Source organism: Pelophylax lessonae (genome assembly GCF_965119305.1).
Source record: "Pelophylax lessonae genome assembly, chromosome: 3".
Classification (NCBI taxonomy): Eukaryota; Metazoa; Chordata; class Amphibia; order Anura; family Ranidae; genus Pelophylax; species Pelophylax lessonae.
Genome location: NC_138770.1, coordinates 338,545,069 through 338,560,060, shown reverse-complemented (window position 1 = coordinate 338,560,060; position 14,992 = coordinate 338,545,069).

Here is a 14,992-nt window from a genome sequence, read left to right as displayed (position 1 = left end):
TATTAAAGGGGCACTCTGACGGGAATAATAAAGGGGCACTCTGACTGGAATAATAAAGGGGAACTCTGAGCGGGACACATAAAGGGGCACTCTGATGGGGACACACTGGATGTAAAGGGGCACTCTGATGGGGACACACTGGACGTAAAGGGGCATTCTGGCGGGGACACACTGGATGTAAAGGAGCACTCTGATGGGGACATGGATGTAAAGGAGGGACTCTGACAGGGACACACTGGATGTAAAGTAGGACTCTGATGGGGACACAGACACAGGCTGAATGACAGTGGGGGACACGGGCTGCATGACAGCAGTGACATGGGTTTAATGAGGGGGGGAATACAGACTTGATGAGGGGGGACACAGGCTGGATGAGGGGGGACACAGGCTGGATGAGGGGGGACACAGGCTGACAGTGTGTCCCTGTCAGAGTCCCCTTTATATCCAGTGTGTCCCCGTCAGAGTGCCCCTTTATGTGCCTAATTTTTGGGGCCTATACTGGCCAACACTTACTTCTGTATCCTGTGAATGCCTAATGAACCTTAAGCCACAGAATACTATGTTCTTAGCTGTCAGGTAAACGCATGTGGGCTAATTTTTGGGGCCCACGTGGTATCCTAGAATCTGTAACGCCAAACCAACTACCATCCTTTGCCAGGGAATTGTTCCAGAAAGCGGTCCCTGAACTCACCAACATGGACTTAACGATCGATAGAATACACCGCATTCCTAAGCCGTCATTCCTCCCACAAGAAGTTCCTCGGGATGTCCTGCTCAGAGTGCACTTCTTCCTGGCCAAAGAAAAGATACTCGAGACCTTCAGATGCAAGGATTGCCTTCCAGAACAAGCAGCAACACTCCAAATCCTCCCTGATTACTCCCAATACACCCTGCAGCAACGACACAACCTTAATTCTATTACAAAAGCCCTCCGCAACCATAAAATCATATATAAATGGAAATATCCAGCAAAACTTTGTGTGACCCATCAAGGCACCACATCTTACATCACCACCATCGATCAAGGGATTCGCATGCTCTGACAATGGGGAATTGTCCCTGACGCTCCGGATGCTCCTCCACCTTCCAACGCTCCACCACCTCAGCATGTACAACCTGACTGGCACGTCGTGTCAAGACCGTCCAGATCATCCAACCGACACAAGTGATACCATATCTTCACTGCGCACACCCGGCCCCACCGCCTTCAATGGGCACCTTCCACCGTGCTCCTGACCCCCACTGCCTTTGCAATTTCGATTGCACACCTGGTCTTCACGGACCAGGTTTTTTTTTACCACCTAACTCCCTTTTTTGTCTCTTGTCTCCCTTTGTCCTTTCTATTTTTGCATTATTTTACAGTTCTCGAACCTGAATCCTATTTTGGAATCCTCTACTACTCATTACTGCTGTCAGCATGCAACTTGCTGTTCCAGAGATGGACGAGACCCTGTCTTTGGTCTCCAGTCGTAGACTATGCCTCCTGCTCCTACGCACTTATGACTGCTTATTATTCAGGTACTTGTTTCCACCTTGCTGTTACCCCACTCCAATTGCTCCCACCTTTGCATCCCCTAGCCTGGACACTGTTCGCACGGAGCCTAAATGATGTTTTCTGCACCACATCGTCTTGCTCTTCTGATACACTCTTTTTGATGTCATGATGCCTCTTCAGTTTCTTTCTTTGAACATTAAGGGTCTCAATCACCCCGACAAGTGCTATTCTATGTGGCAGGAGGCTCTAACGTCCAAAGCTGATGTCCTGGCAATACAGGAAACTCATTTTAAACAAGATTCTACTCCTAAATGTTCCCACCCAGACTACCCGCACGTATTTCTAGCTTCGTCTGCTGAGAAGAAGAAAGGTGTTCTGGTGGCCTTTCGGGCCTCTGTGTCCTTCGCTTACTCTAGGGTGGTGCAGGACGCAGAGGGCCGATATATTATCATTAATTGTACTTTGTACAATTGTCCTTATACAATTGTAAATGTATATGCCCCCTCTAGGGGCAAATCGACCCTACCGTCTCTGGCTACCCTTATTCGCTCTGAGGGGCTCCATGAAGTGTGGCGCTACCAACACGCGGAAGAGAGAGACTACTCCTACTTTTCTCCCTGTCACAACACGTATACTAGAATAGACATGTTCCTGGTAGACTCCTCCACCCTACCCCTAGTAGCAGATACTTCCATATCTCCGATCACATGGTCCGATCGTGCAGCCATACACATGACCATTTCCACCAGCCCGTCTACCCCTTCCTCCTTCATCTGGCGCTGCAACAACTCCCTCCTTTCTGACCCAGATTCCCTCAAATATATACAAACACAATTGCATGACTTCTTTGAAATTAATAGCACCCCTGGGGTCACCCCCACCACCTTGTGGAATACCCATAAGGCATTTGTCAGGGAAATCCTCATCCAAGTGGGTTCCCGCCTCAAGAAAAAATACCATGCTAGTCTTTAGCTCTTATTACTGAGATCCACTCCCTGGATGGTATTAACAAAACTACACCCTCTCCCGCCAATGCCTCTAAGCTCACATCTCTTAGGTCGGATCTACACAGACTCTTGGTTGAACGCCATGACAAATTGTTAGCTCGCCTTCGCCTAAATTATTACTCCTCACATAACAAAGCGGGCAAGTTTCTGGCCTCTAAACTGAAGGCCAGGAGAATCAAAACTAAAATAGAATCCATCACTCACCCCCATACCGGTGCTAAATTGACACATCCCCACTATTACTATCCCTCTATAATCTAGCTACAGATTTGGATAAGCCGCAACCCACTGAAGCAGACATACAGGCATTCCTGAACCGCCTTAACCTACCTTCCCTATCCGCAGACTCCCTCTCCCTCTTGAACAAACCCTTCACATCCCCTGAACTGGCTAGAACAATAAAAGCTCTCCCAATGCACAAATCTCCTGGTCCAGATGGGCTAACAAATGAATACTACCACACCATGCAAGACATTTTACAGCTGCATATGTTGCTTCTGTTCTCTGAAGCCGTTACAACTGGTACCCTCTAGTCTGACATGCTCCAAGCCAATATCACCACTCTCCCTAAACCCGGGAAACCACCCTCCACTCCTGCCAACTTTCGACCCATCTCGTTACTAAATAATGATGTTAAAATCTTCGCCAAACTTATAGCCAACAGGGTTGCATCAATTCTTCCAACACTGATAGGTGCGGACCAGATGGGCTTTATAAAAGGTAGACAGGCTCCAGACGCTACCAGAAGAGTGGTTAATTTGATCCACCACGCGGAACATACTAAAACGCCTTTTCTGCTCCTTTCTATTGACGCAGAGAAGGCATTTGACCGCGTCCATTGGGGCTATATGAAATCGGTCTTGCAGAAATTTGGTTTCTCTGGTCCGATCCTGGCCGCCATACTTACCCTATATTCTTCCCCTTCGGCCAAAGTCCTGTCAGCGGGGGTACTTTCTAAATCCTTTTCGATAACCAATGGCACGACAGGGATGCCCCCTCTCCCCCCTCATTTTCAACCTTCTGATTGAACCCCTAGCGGCATCATTTAGTCGCCTAATCTCCGGGTTTAAATTTCAACGATCACGCCATGTAATCACATTATTTGCCGATGATGTGATCCTCAGCCTTACAAATCCTGTTGTTTCACTCCCGGCGGCCCATGATATCTTATAATTGTTCAGCAGACTCTCCTACTATAAAGTAAATTTTAGTAAATCGGTCATACTTAATATGGGGATACACCCCAATATACGCACCCATCTACAATCCACTCTACCATATACTTGGTCCACATCACCCCTGCGTTATCTGAGCATTAATCTCACTTTCCCTACTGCTAACCTGATACCATCTAATTTGAAACCTCTGCTGTCCTCCATTTCAGCAGACGTAGCCAAACTTAGGAACACTGAACTATCCTGGACAGGGAGAATCGCAGCTTTCAAAATGGTGTGCCTGCCAAAAATACTCTACCTCTTCCGCACCCTACCGGGGTATATTCCCCTCAAATACCTTAGACCCCTTATTTCACTTCTTCGCACATTTATCTGGCAAAAAAAAGAGAGCTAGATGCTCCTACGCACATATGATACGCCATAAATCAGTGGGGGGGTATAGGCCTACCTGATCTTGTGGACTATCATCATGCAGCCCATCTTGCACCCTTACATCACTGGTTCTCCTCACACTCCGACCTTCCCTGGCTCCCTATAGAAACTTCTCTCTCGAAAGTAAAAGACCTTAGTATATTGCTTGTTGCAGATAGATGGAAAGCGCTCTCCCTTCATCCCCTCCCCCTCCCTACACAGGCATCCATATTATCTTGGAGACTTTTGGCTACTCATATTCCAAATTCCGCATCGTCAGTGAAAGTCCCATTACCATTTGACGCTCTTAATGTCCTTCTCCCATGTGTTAATCTATCACAATTCACCTCAGTCGGCATCACCACCATGGCACAGCTCTACCAAGGCCCGAATCTTAAACCATTCACATCACTAGCAAGCGAATATTCATTGCCAGCTCGGGCCATATATACATACAACAGCATTGCTAGCTTCCTCCGCAAACATCCACCGCCAAAGCTTCTCCTTCCACCTCATCTGTGGCAATTTCTCTCCAACCCTCTCTGCACTACGAAAGGTATTTCTTTGTTTTACAACACCTTTAGCCACAAGGTTACCTTCCATAAAACACCACATATGATCCCTTGGGAAGGTGACATTCGCCAACCCTTTTCAGAAGCGCAATGCTCAAAAAGTCATTACTCATTGGTACCTTACATCATATCGCTTATTGAAAATTTATGTTACTCAGAGCCCCTTATGTTGGCGTAGTTGCGACCAGGTGGGCACAATTGTTCATACCTTTTGGTACTGTAAAGGCCTGACCAGTTTTTGGGGTAAAATCTTTGAGATTCTTTCTGCTATTACCGGTATACTAATGTCACCCAACCCTGCCTTGGCCCTTCGTAATCTAGGTCTGGACACTATACTACCTCATATGAGAACGGTTGTGGTGCATACTTTTATTGCAGCACGAACGGTAATAGCTAGATATTGGAAACAGCCCATTGCTCCTTCACATCTTGAGGTTATAAAACAAATTAACTACCATTACTCCCTTGAAAAAGCATACACTTTCTCTACTTTACGAGGCCCTAAATTCCACAAAGACTGGTCAATCTGGACTCAAAGCAGATATTTTGTTCCCTCTACCTGATGATTTAATGTTGATATACATGTACTAGATTCCTCATTATTACTTTGTGTATACGCAATCTCTTTGTATTCAATATTATCCTTACCCCCATTCCCCCCTATTGTTTTCTGTGTCCGTGTTATCCCCTGTTGTTTATTTTTTGTAACTTGAAACTTCAATAAACATTATTGAAAGTAAAGTTCGCCTCCCATTAAAGTCAATGGGGCCTGTCGCGAACTCGCGGTTCGCGGACTTTTGAGAAAATTTGCGGCTGATGTTCGCGAACCACCCCGGCCGATGTTCGTCCATCCCTAGTAGTGGATGCTTAAAATGCAGTGGGTGCATGGGCTTCCAGCCAATCTTATAGTCATTTATAGTGTGGTGATATGTGTTGACCCACCTCAAGAGAACACTGACCCGCTATGGACACTGTCCAGACAACTATTGGCTTGCAGTCGCAGCCCATGGTGGCTTGGCCCTGCGGGTGTTCTGACTTTGTCTGAGTAGGCTGTGATACACCTTGAAGGGACCCCTATATCAGGGCCCCCTGAGGATTAAAACAACAGTTTCATGTCATACAGAATGTTTGTTTTTTCTTTCTTAGACTTCTTGCTGCATTACATATTTTACCAAACTGATGCTGGAGAGTATAGGGCTCTACTATTTAGCTTTTTCCTACTACTTCCTCACCTAGGCATGCGCTTACACATTCCATAGTGTTCTGTTGTTAGTGTCCTTTGGTTCTATTAGGTTTCTGGTCTACTTGCTCCTAAACCTCTTTTCCTCTCTCCCCTCCCTTGTCTCCTCCCACTCTCGACCGTTCTACACTACCACTGTTTGCCTTTTGTGAGACATCACCATTGTTTTGTATTGTACTGCTTTGTTTGATGCTTTATTTCAATAAATAAAGAATATGAAAAAAAATACAATTGGCTTAGAAAATAAAAAATATTTTTGCTTGCAGATGATTGGATGATGGAAGTCAGAAAATATTCATCTCATTCATTAACCTATGGTAAAGTTCCCTTGCAAAGTGAAAATTCCCTTGCAAAGACAAGTCAAGGGCCAATTTGCCATTAGTAAATCAACTGCACAAGTAAAGTTAATAATGACTCCCTCAAAAAAATAACTAAAACAAACAAAACCAATTCTCAGTATGAAATACAGACACCAACACAATAGCCCAAAGAAAAAGAATAAAACAATAAACAAGCCCTGTTTGTGAGAAAAAAAAGGACGTCATTTCAGAAACGCGTCGTGCATGCCGTACCCAGCTGACAGATCATACCATCCCTGGTGACGAGAGTGCCTCCAGTAACCATCGGTATATCGCAGCCGCCGATCGCATACATCTGACCGCTCACTGCTGACTGATGCGGGAGGCAGCTGGCTTCCTTTCCTCCCACAATCAGTGACTCAGCCACAGACGGCGCTCGGGAATGGATGACACCCCCCAGAGGATGGCTATAAGATCGTTGGAGTGACACAGCTTGAATACTATTCACGTCTAGTGAGTTGTTATACACTTTGCCTTGTCATTTAATAAAACTGTCTGCACTTAGAGCGCTTCTCCCCTTTTTTCTTCAAAGAAAAAGAATAAGCTATTGCCTCGACTGCAACCCAACCGTCATTAAACAGGGCACATAAGAGGGCCAGGAGAGTGGTAGAGAACACCAGGTAAAATGGATGCAGCTCCTCTCAAATTAGGTCTTGAGATCCTAATGCACATATAAAAAACAAACACAAGAAGGCGCCTCCATCTAGGTGTAGCGATTCATTAAAAAAGTTTAAAAGAAGCTGCTTTGGAGAGAGATAAGTAAACACTACAGATTTATGTGCTTTGCTCAGATTCCATGACTAAGGTTTAAAACCACTTTAAGTTTATGTTGAACAGAGTTGTCTTTAAAAGATGGAAAGTCATGGATAAATAATTTGATATGAAGCTTTTGGAAGAGGGGTTTTAAGTTCAACGATATCTATTTTAATTCAATAAAATATTATACAAAATATGCAGGAAAAATATGGGATAGTCTTCAGGAGGACCCTCTTTTGTTCCCTGAAAAAACATGTAACAATAAAAAATTCACTGGATGTTGCCAATGTTTACATTTAATTTACAACGCATTCAGATAAATATCTGTTCAAAATTGTTATTTTTTTTTTTTAAATCAGGGGTTTCTAACAGGGGTGTTTGCCAATAAAAAACGCATGATTTAATTGTCTTTGCAGAATCCATAAAGAAGTGGTTTTGGACCCAACTGTTTATAATGTGTTCTATAAGCTTCATCATTTTAATTTAACCATGTAATTTGCTGTGTGTCCTCGCATTAGAACATTGTGTGCTAGGTTTGGAAAGTATAAAAAGAAATATTTAAAATAAGATATTTGATTACAGCTTACCCAGACATTTTTATGAACATCATAAAAGTGACCCATCAAGCATTTAAGTGTTGTATTAAGTCTATTCCAGCACATTTTAGTAAAAGACTTTACAAAGATAGAATATTGGCAATTATAGCTGCTATCCATGCAAGTAAAATAATTTACTGTATGACATTTGATGTTACTTAGAAACAAAACGGTGGTCTTATTTGTATTTTTTAATTGCAAATATGATTATTATTAGATATAAACAAATTAAATATTTTTGAATTGCAAAAGAATTATTAACATTTGTGACTTTTAGAATTACCTTTCTACAACTATTTACTGTACTATGAATGTGACAAGTAATAAGCAATGTATTAAAACAGGAAAAAATCCATGCAAGGTCGAGCAAAAAGAACGAAAAGGTAAGCAGCCACTTAACCAACTATGATACCATCTGTAAATGATCAAAAAAAATAAGAAGCAGCACTAAATCCTAATATGTGCAATCATGAAAAATCATATGGTAAATAATATGGCATGAAAACAACTAAACATGCAGTGAATAAATTATGAGCAAAATATATAATTGAAAAAAATCAATCATATGAAAGTGATATAATGAAACAGATGCAAAATTCAGTGTTAGGTGAATATAAAAAAAAGTCCTTTCAATGAAAAAAGTCCTTTTCAATATTAAACAAAAAAGTGTCCATAAAGCGCAAAAAAGTATATAAGTAACGTTGATTGATGAAATCCACCACCAAGCACCAACACATAGCATACACTTCTTACCAAACAGCAGAGTCCATAAATTATAATAGTCATAAAAGCACAAAATAACCCAGCATCCGAGATAGGAGGTGGCTGCTCAGCAGCAGCTCCAAATGGATTGGGAATAAAAAAAATTAACAAGCATAGTGAAGCCTGCTAGCATTTAAGTGCTTTTATTTAAAATACATAAAAAGTACCTTCTATGAGTTGTAAACAGGCACAAACAAGTAAAAAACCAGCAGACTGTCAGCTGTTGAGAAAGGAACATGGTGAGTGACGGCTAACCAAGCGTGATGTCTTCCCCAACAGCCAATCAGGATGCCTTTCATCATCAGTGACATCTTCTCAGGGGCAGGCCGAACATCAGAGCACCCTCCCCATGTTGAGGGCTAGTGACCTGGTATGGTTCAGGAGGGGGGGTGCTCTCGCTCGTCCCCCCCCCCCCACCCCCATCCTGGCCAGCCAGGTTGCTAGCTCTGATAAGGGTCTGGTATGGATTTTAGGTGAAGGAGCTGTACCATCACGCTGCTCGATCTGCGCTGAAGGTGGCCGAGCTCTCTTGTTGCATACATATATGTTCAAGCTGTGACCATTCCAATCTTATGTAAGTGCAATATGTTTTAATTTCTTAAGTTTTAAGGATAGTGTTTTCATTTTTTAAGGATAATGCTCTATTGGCCATTTTTGTTTCTTATGCTATGCTGTGCTAAATTTGGAATGCCCGGTTTCATCTGTGAGGAGCCCAGTGTCAGTGTCCGAGGGAGGTGTTAGCTTCTGATGTATGCACCAAGGCTCAGCCCATCCCGTTTGGAGACATCCATCCACACTGATTCAATAGAGTCTGGCTTGGCTTTACCCTCGGGAGGTCTTGTGTCAGTATTTGTGACTGCCGTCATCATCTGGTGTACTCAGCATGGCTTAGCTGATTGATATATACCTGCACTGATATATTTGGAGTCTGGTAAGCAGCCATCCATTTGTGTGAGCACCGTGGGGTTGCATGTAATACCTGAGGGTGTCAGCTGTGTCAAACTACTGCTCACCATTCCATCGCTGCCGGAATCCTTTATGAACTTTCCTTTCACAGTATCTACACATTTATTTTCTTTCATTTTGGACTTTGAGCACTTTTTTTTCAGCTCTCAGCACAAAGATTGATTGAGTACCATTGTTTTTTTTTGCACATTGTTTTGGTTCTTCTTTGATTTGTAAAGTCCCATACATTTTGTATCCCAGTACAAGGTTTTTATTACTCACCTAATCATGGTTTTTGGATAGCCATGTCCACAGTCTCACTTTAACTCATATATATATATAATATTTGTTTATATATTATGAGTAAGAATTAGCGCACCTTCACATTTCTAATATGCAGACACTGTTCATCAAGGATAGAAAATACTAGTATTAAATAGGAGCTGAGTCAAAAGATGAATGAGTGCTTCAAGGTTTAGTTGAAAGAACAAGGAAGGGATCACAATAACTAATCTTTAGGACCCTGATATACTAAATGTGCAATCTTAATTTTCTGGTCGGGGAGCCAGCTCTTTTTCTTCTATGTCCATTGGTAGGGCAACATCTACCATCAGCACTCACGTGAACAATGAACATGCACAATGCTGTTCTGTCAATCATAACAGGCTGGCATGGAGGTGGGGAGAGTGCAGATTTTCTATAGCTCAAGCCTTTCCATGCTGCCTGTGTGCGTTGGGGGAGTGGCTGGACATAGTAATGTAGAAAGTAAAAAAATATAAAAATTCATCAATTCTTAAGGGACATCCAAAGTGTGTTGCAGATAAACTGTAGGTGAAATGATAATTAATTTAATTAATTTAGTAGTCCATATCCCATGGTAAGAGGCCCAGTGTACTATAGTGTATTTAAGCAATAGAATTTAATCACACACAAAAAGCTATATATGTTTTTAACCTAATTTCCTGCTGATGGTACTCACGAATGCAGTTTCCCGGTGGGTGGGCTTTAATAGCGAGAGGATGCATATATGCGGCCCTATGTAAATACTTTTATGAGCTGAGAGTGAGCGCCCTGCACGCTCCCAGCACAGTCACCAGCGAGCACCAAAAAGCTCCCAATGCATACTACTGCTGTAACAGGCAATCACAGCGATCTTGTGATCCAAATGCCTGGCATTTAGAAGCTATTAAAGGGCCAGGAGTCAGCAGTGGGAAGGGGTTAAGGTATACACAGATAGGCTTGTTTATCAAAGTAGCACAACGTACAATGAGATTTACAAAATTGAAAAACAGATTGCTGCTATGTGACTTTACTTTTTACTGGCATATTAAGTAAAAAAAGGGTTCCATTTAATCAATTTGTGTAAATTTCTTTAAAAATGTAAGAAAATAATTTATTCTCCAAATTCCACTGACTTGAAAAAAAGGGGAATTCAGCAGTCTTTATGGAGACCTGATTTACAGATGAAATTAATGGCAAAAACAATCTGGTGAGTCATACATTTGTCATGAATTTGTTAAATCTATATTTTTAAAAGCTTTTCTGAACTATATTCACTTTAAGTAACATCTTGGAATAGGAAGCAGAGAAATTGTCCAGGTTAGGTTTATGAATAGAGAAACCTGTCATGCTTCATATTAAGAAAAAAAAAAAACGAGCAATTATTGATTTTGACCCCTTTATTTCAACACGCGAAAACTGTTTTACAGCAGTTGGACTATTGTTAAGCATGCCTCTAGCAGCTTATTGAATTTAAAGTTCAAATAGGGATTTTAGAATGACTGGTATAATGAAATTGGTGTGGCATTCAATACAGCCTGCAGCTTTATACTGAAATGTTCCTGTACTTTATACACATAATGAGAAAGAAAAGTTCTGGAATCATATTTACCCTAACTAACTTGAGCTATCTGATAAGATTACATATTAAACTAAACAAAAGTGAATTCATGTTCAGATAAATTGAAATCAATAGCATGAAAAGCTTAAACCTTTTACTGTGTGTGTTCCTTTATCATGTGCACCATAGGTCATATAAATAATAGTCTCTGCTCACCATTGCTCACATTGTAGTTGCTTAAGGAAGCAATATTGTCATTTTCCTTTTTTTATGCGTGAATTTAAAACATATTCATATTGATTTAATACATTCATTGAGGACGGTAAAACTGTAGGAAAATCAGAGAATACACAGAGAAAGCCAACGGCTGATTTTGGTTGAGACTAGCTGCTGCAGTAGCAGCCAAAAAAAATTGACAGAGCCAGAATCTTTCCAGGCAACATCATGAAAGAAGGTCATGGACAATTACCTTGGCAGGGAAGAGTGAAAAAGGGAGCCTAAATGTCTAATTTATACAGTTGTATCCTCTGTCTGTAATTGATTACCCTTTTTTAACCATGTTTTAGTATGTAGGTCTCTTTTTTGTTATTAGGTCACTTGTTCTTGTCATGGATGTAGGTATTCCTCAAAAGTTGGTATCTCTTTAAACAGTGTTACATTTTATTACGGACACACACATAAAGTTTGCATAAAATCTACAATCCAAAATCCATATATTTTGTACTCTTATATGGTCAGCCAAATCAAATGAAACATGTTAGGTATAAGTGAAGCATGGTGGACTTGTTTCTTGTATTTAATACTTGAATGGTAAGTAATCCATATTTCAAGACCCATTTTCTGTCAACCTTTTAATTTTGGGTGTTTTCATCTACCTATACACATCCCACCACCACCTAAAATATTACCATATAAAATATAAAAAATTAGCGGGCATTGATGTGCCTAGCAGTTGCCACATATGGTATTCAGTTCGAGGATCTCAAACACAGAAATTTCATCAAGAGATTGCCCTAACAGTACAGGAAATTTTAAAGTGATTTCACTGTGCAGCAACTTCCAAAGAAAAATCCATTTTTCATTTATTCTTATTTCCTAAGTCTTTTATGTATGATTAGATCAGGATAATAACAGGGCATATCCCTCTGGAATGACAATATATAGAAAATTGTGAGTCATAAGTGCAATATTTCCTGATACTAAAAGAAGTCTCATTTACCAGTAAAATTAACTCTAAAAACATTAAAAAAGTTTTTCCTTGCTTTATATATACTTCAATATTTTATCTGATATGATTGTAAAAAGTCTTGGTATGTATTTTTAGGTAATGTGAGAGACCTTTTCGAGGTATCAACTGTACTTTTAACCATCCAATAAAGGGTACATATAATGAACATTGGGTCACATGAAGGATGAGCTTCTGACATGTTTTCACAGGCATACTACTTGCTACTTTTCCCCTAGTCAACCCCAAGTTGACACCTTGAAAAAATGACCCCCTTGAGAGGTGGGACTATAAAGGCAACCACTAACCACAAAGTACAAAAACATAAATTTTTTTGTACATATAAACAAAGTAGTATAAGTAGAGAAAAAATTTATACAAAAAAGACATAAAATAATCATGGCTAAGGAAGTAAACTTTACAGAAGGTTTAATAGCCTTATTCATGTAGAGAAATGATCCTCCGATACTCGAGGTGTTTCAGGTGTTCATCACCTTTCTTCAGGGGTATGAAGGTTGGAGGTATTATACAATTCTCTCAAGAATGATAATTTTTTATAATCAAAGCAATAGCCATGTATTAAAAACCACATAATAGGTCTGCCAGAAACATGCCTAGGCAAAGGATATTGGTCTGATGTGGAAGTGACTCAGGCATGCAGTATGACCGCCTGGTCTAGCAACGGTCCCAGGTAAGGCCACTGACAGCCCAAGGAAGATGGTATTGGGTTATCTCTGTGATAATTGTAGATCTTGTGTTTATGATTGCTCGCAACAAGAGAAGGCAATAAGACTCACAGAGCTGCCAGGTGTCGCAGAATCAGTGGTGGAGACAGTACTTGTCGGGTAATCTCACATATACTGAGCCTTATCTTGATCAGATCTAAATTAGGAACCAGACGATTTTCAATCCATCTATGTGTAGCGGGTGCCGCTCAGCCAGTGTGCTATCAGAATACTGCTACCCATTAGAAAATGTAACGGAAGGGACATTGCAAACAAAATGGCTTATTGCACATGCGCTATGCGTTCCAACATATCTGCTATGCATTTCAATAGGTTTCCGAATATGAGAGAACACGAAGGCAGCAGCGGACAACTTACACCCAAGAAAGTCTTCAATTTTACACTTTTTGTTAGCAGTTAACTTACTTTATATACTGAAATAGTCTTTTTCACTATTTAATCAGTTTGGCACTGAGGAGTGCGGGGTGTACTATGATGGCCGTCACCACCTCCTGACTGCAGGTGTATCACTGTATTTACTATAACAAAAATATATTAATGTATTAATATATTTCATTATATAAGGAGAGTTTACTGCTAAAATAAGTGTGAAATTGCAGACTTACCTGGGTGTAAGAAGATGTCTGCTGCTGCCTTCACGTTCTGTCCGATTAGGAAACCTATTGAACGCATAGCGGACATGTTTGAAAGCATTGCACATGCACAGTAAGCATTTTTTGCTCAGAATGTCACTGCCTCAGACATATTCAAGCACAGGCAGACTAACAGGGATGCACACAGCTTGCCAGCAGCTATGGTGGAATTTCCCCTCTCCCTCTCCTCCTTCTCTCACTGTGCAATGAGTGAGAGCTATATTCACAGACACTCAGTGCCCTCCCCTGTTTCTCCATTGGAAGAAGGAGCTGTCCAATCCAGAGAGGACTGAAGAACTGCAAGGAACTCTGGGATACATAGTCCCCAACCCAGACTGCCTAACTGTAAACTCCAGGATAAAAACGATTGATACCAGCAGTGCACATACAGGGGGAGGAATCTGGCAGCAGAGGCTTCTTGGGAGAATGGAGAGCTACCATGACGTGAGTGGAAGACGGGACGCTGGAGAGAGGTGTTGTGGTCCTGTGTTGGTGTGACTGATCCTGCTATATCTCAGAGGGCAGTGGCAGATATCCAGGGCCAAATAGAGCTCCCCGGGTGCATCTCCAGGCGTCTCTGACATTGTGTGGTATTCCAGTACTAGGTGGCCAGGCAGGCAATAAGAAGGATCTGTCCCAGGATATCCTTCCCCTTAGAGTCTCTTGACACTGGATTGGCACCTGCCCAGTCTTTCCTTAAGCTAGAACACTGCACTGGTGCTATCCTTTTGCCTCACCAAATTAGGAGAACCTGTTATGTTCTTACACTCTGTGGAATAGTTGTAGTGTCCGCTTGATTGTTTGGATATTCTTTGTTCACTTCATTGAAGAACTTTAAGTGCACCGATAAAAGAATCAACTGAAGACATAGAGGCCTCATCTACACCCAGGACTATAGTCACTATACAAGCAGGTTTAGGTCTTAGGGTTAATTCAGTACACCGAATCAGGTATTGTGTTTGAACTGGTCATTTGGGACTGGGGTGCTGGGGTGCAGAAGAACATTATCCTAGAGATTACGCTAATAACCTCCAGTCCTTGGTATTGTAGTTTGACCTACTATATATATATATATATATATATATATATATATATATATATATATATATATATATATATTATATATATATATATACATACACACATATTTGCCTAATACTCCATGCTATTGTCGCTGCTTTTTATGCTTTAAGCAAGCTCACAGTAAAGTCAAATTCTGTGTTCACTACAT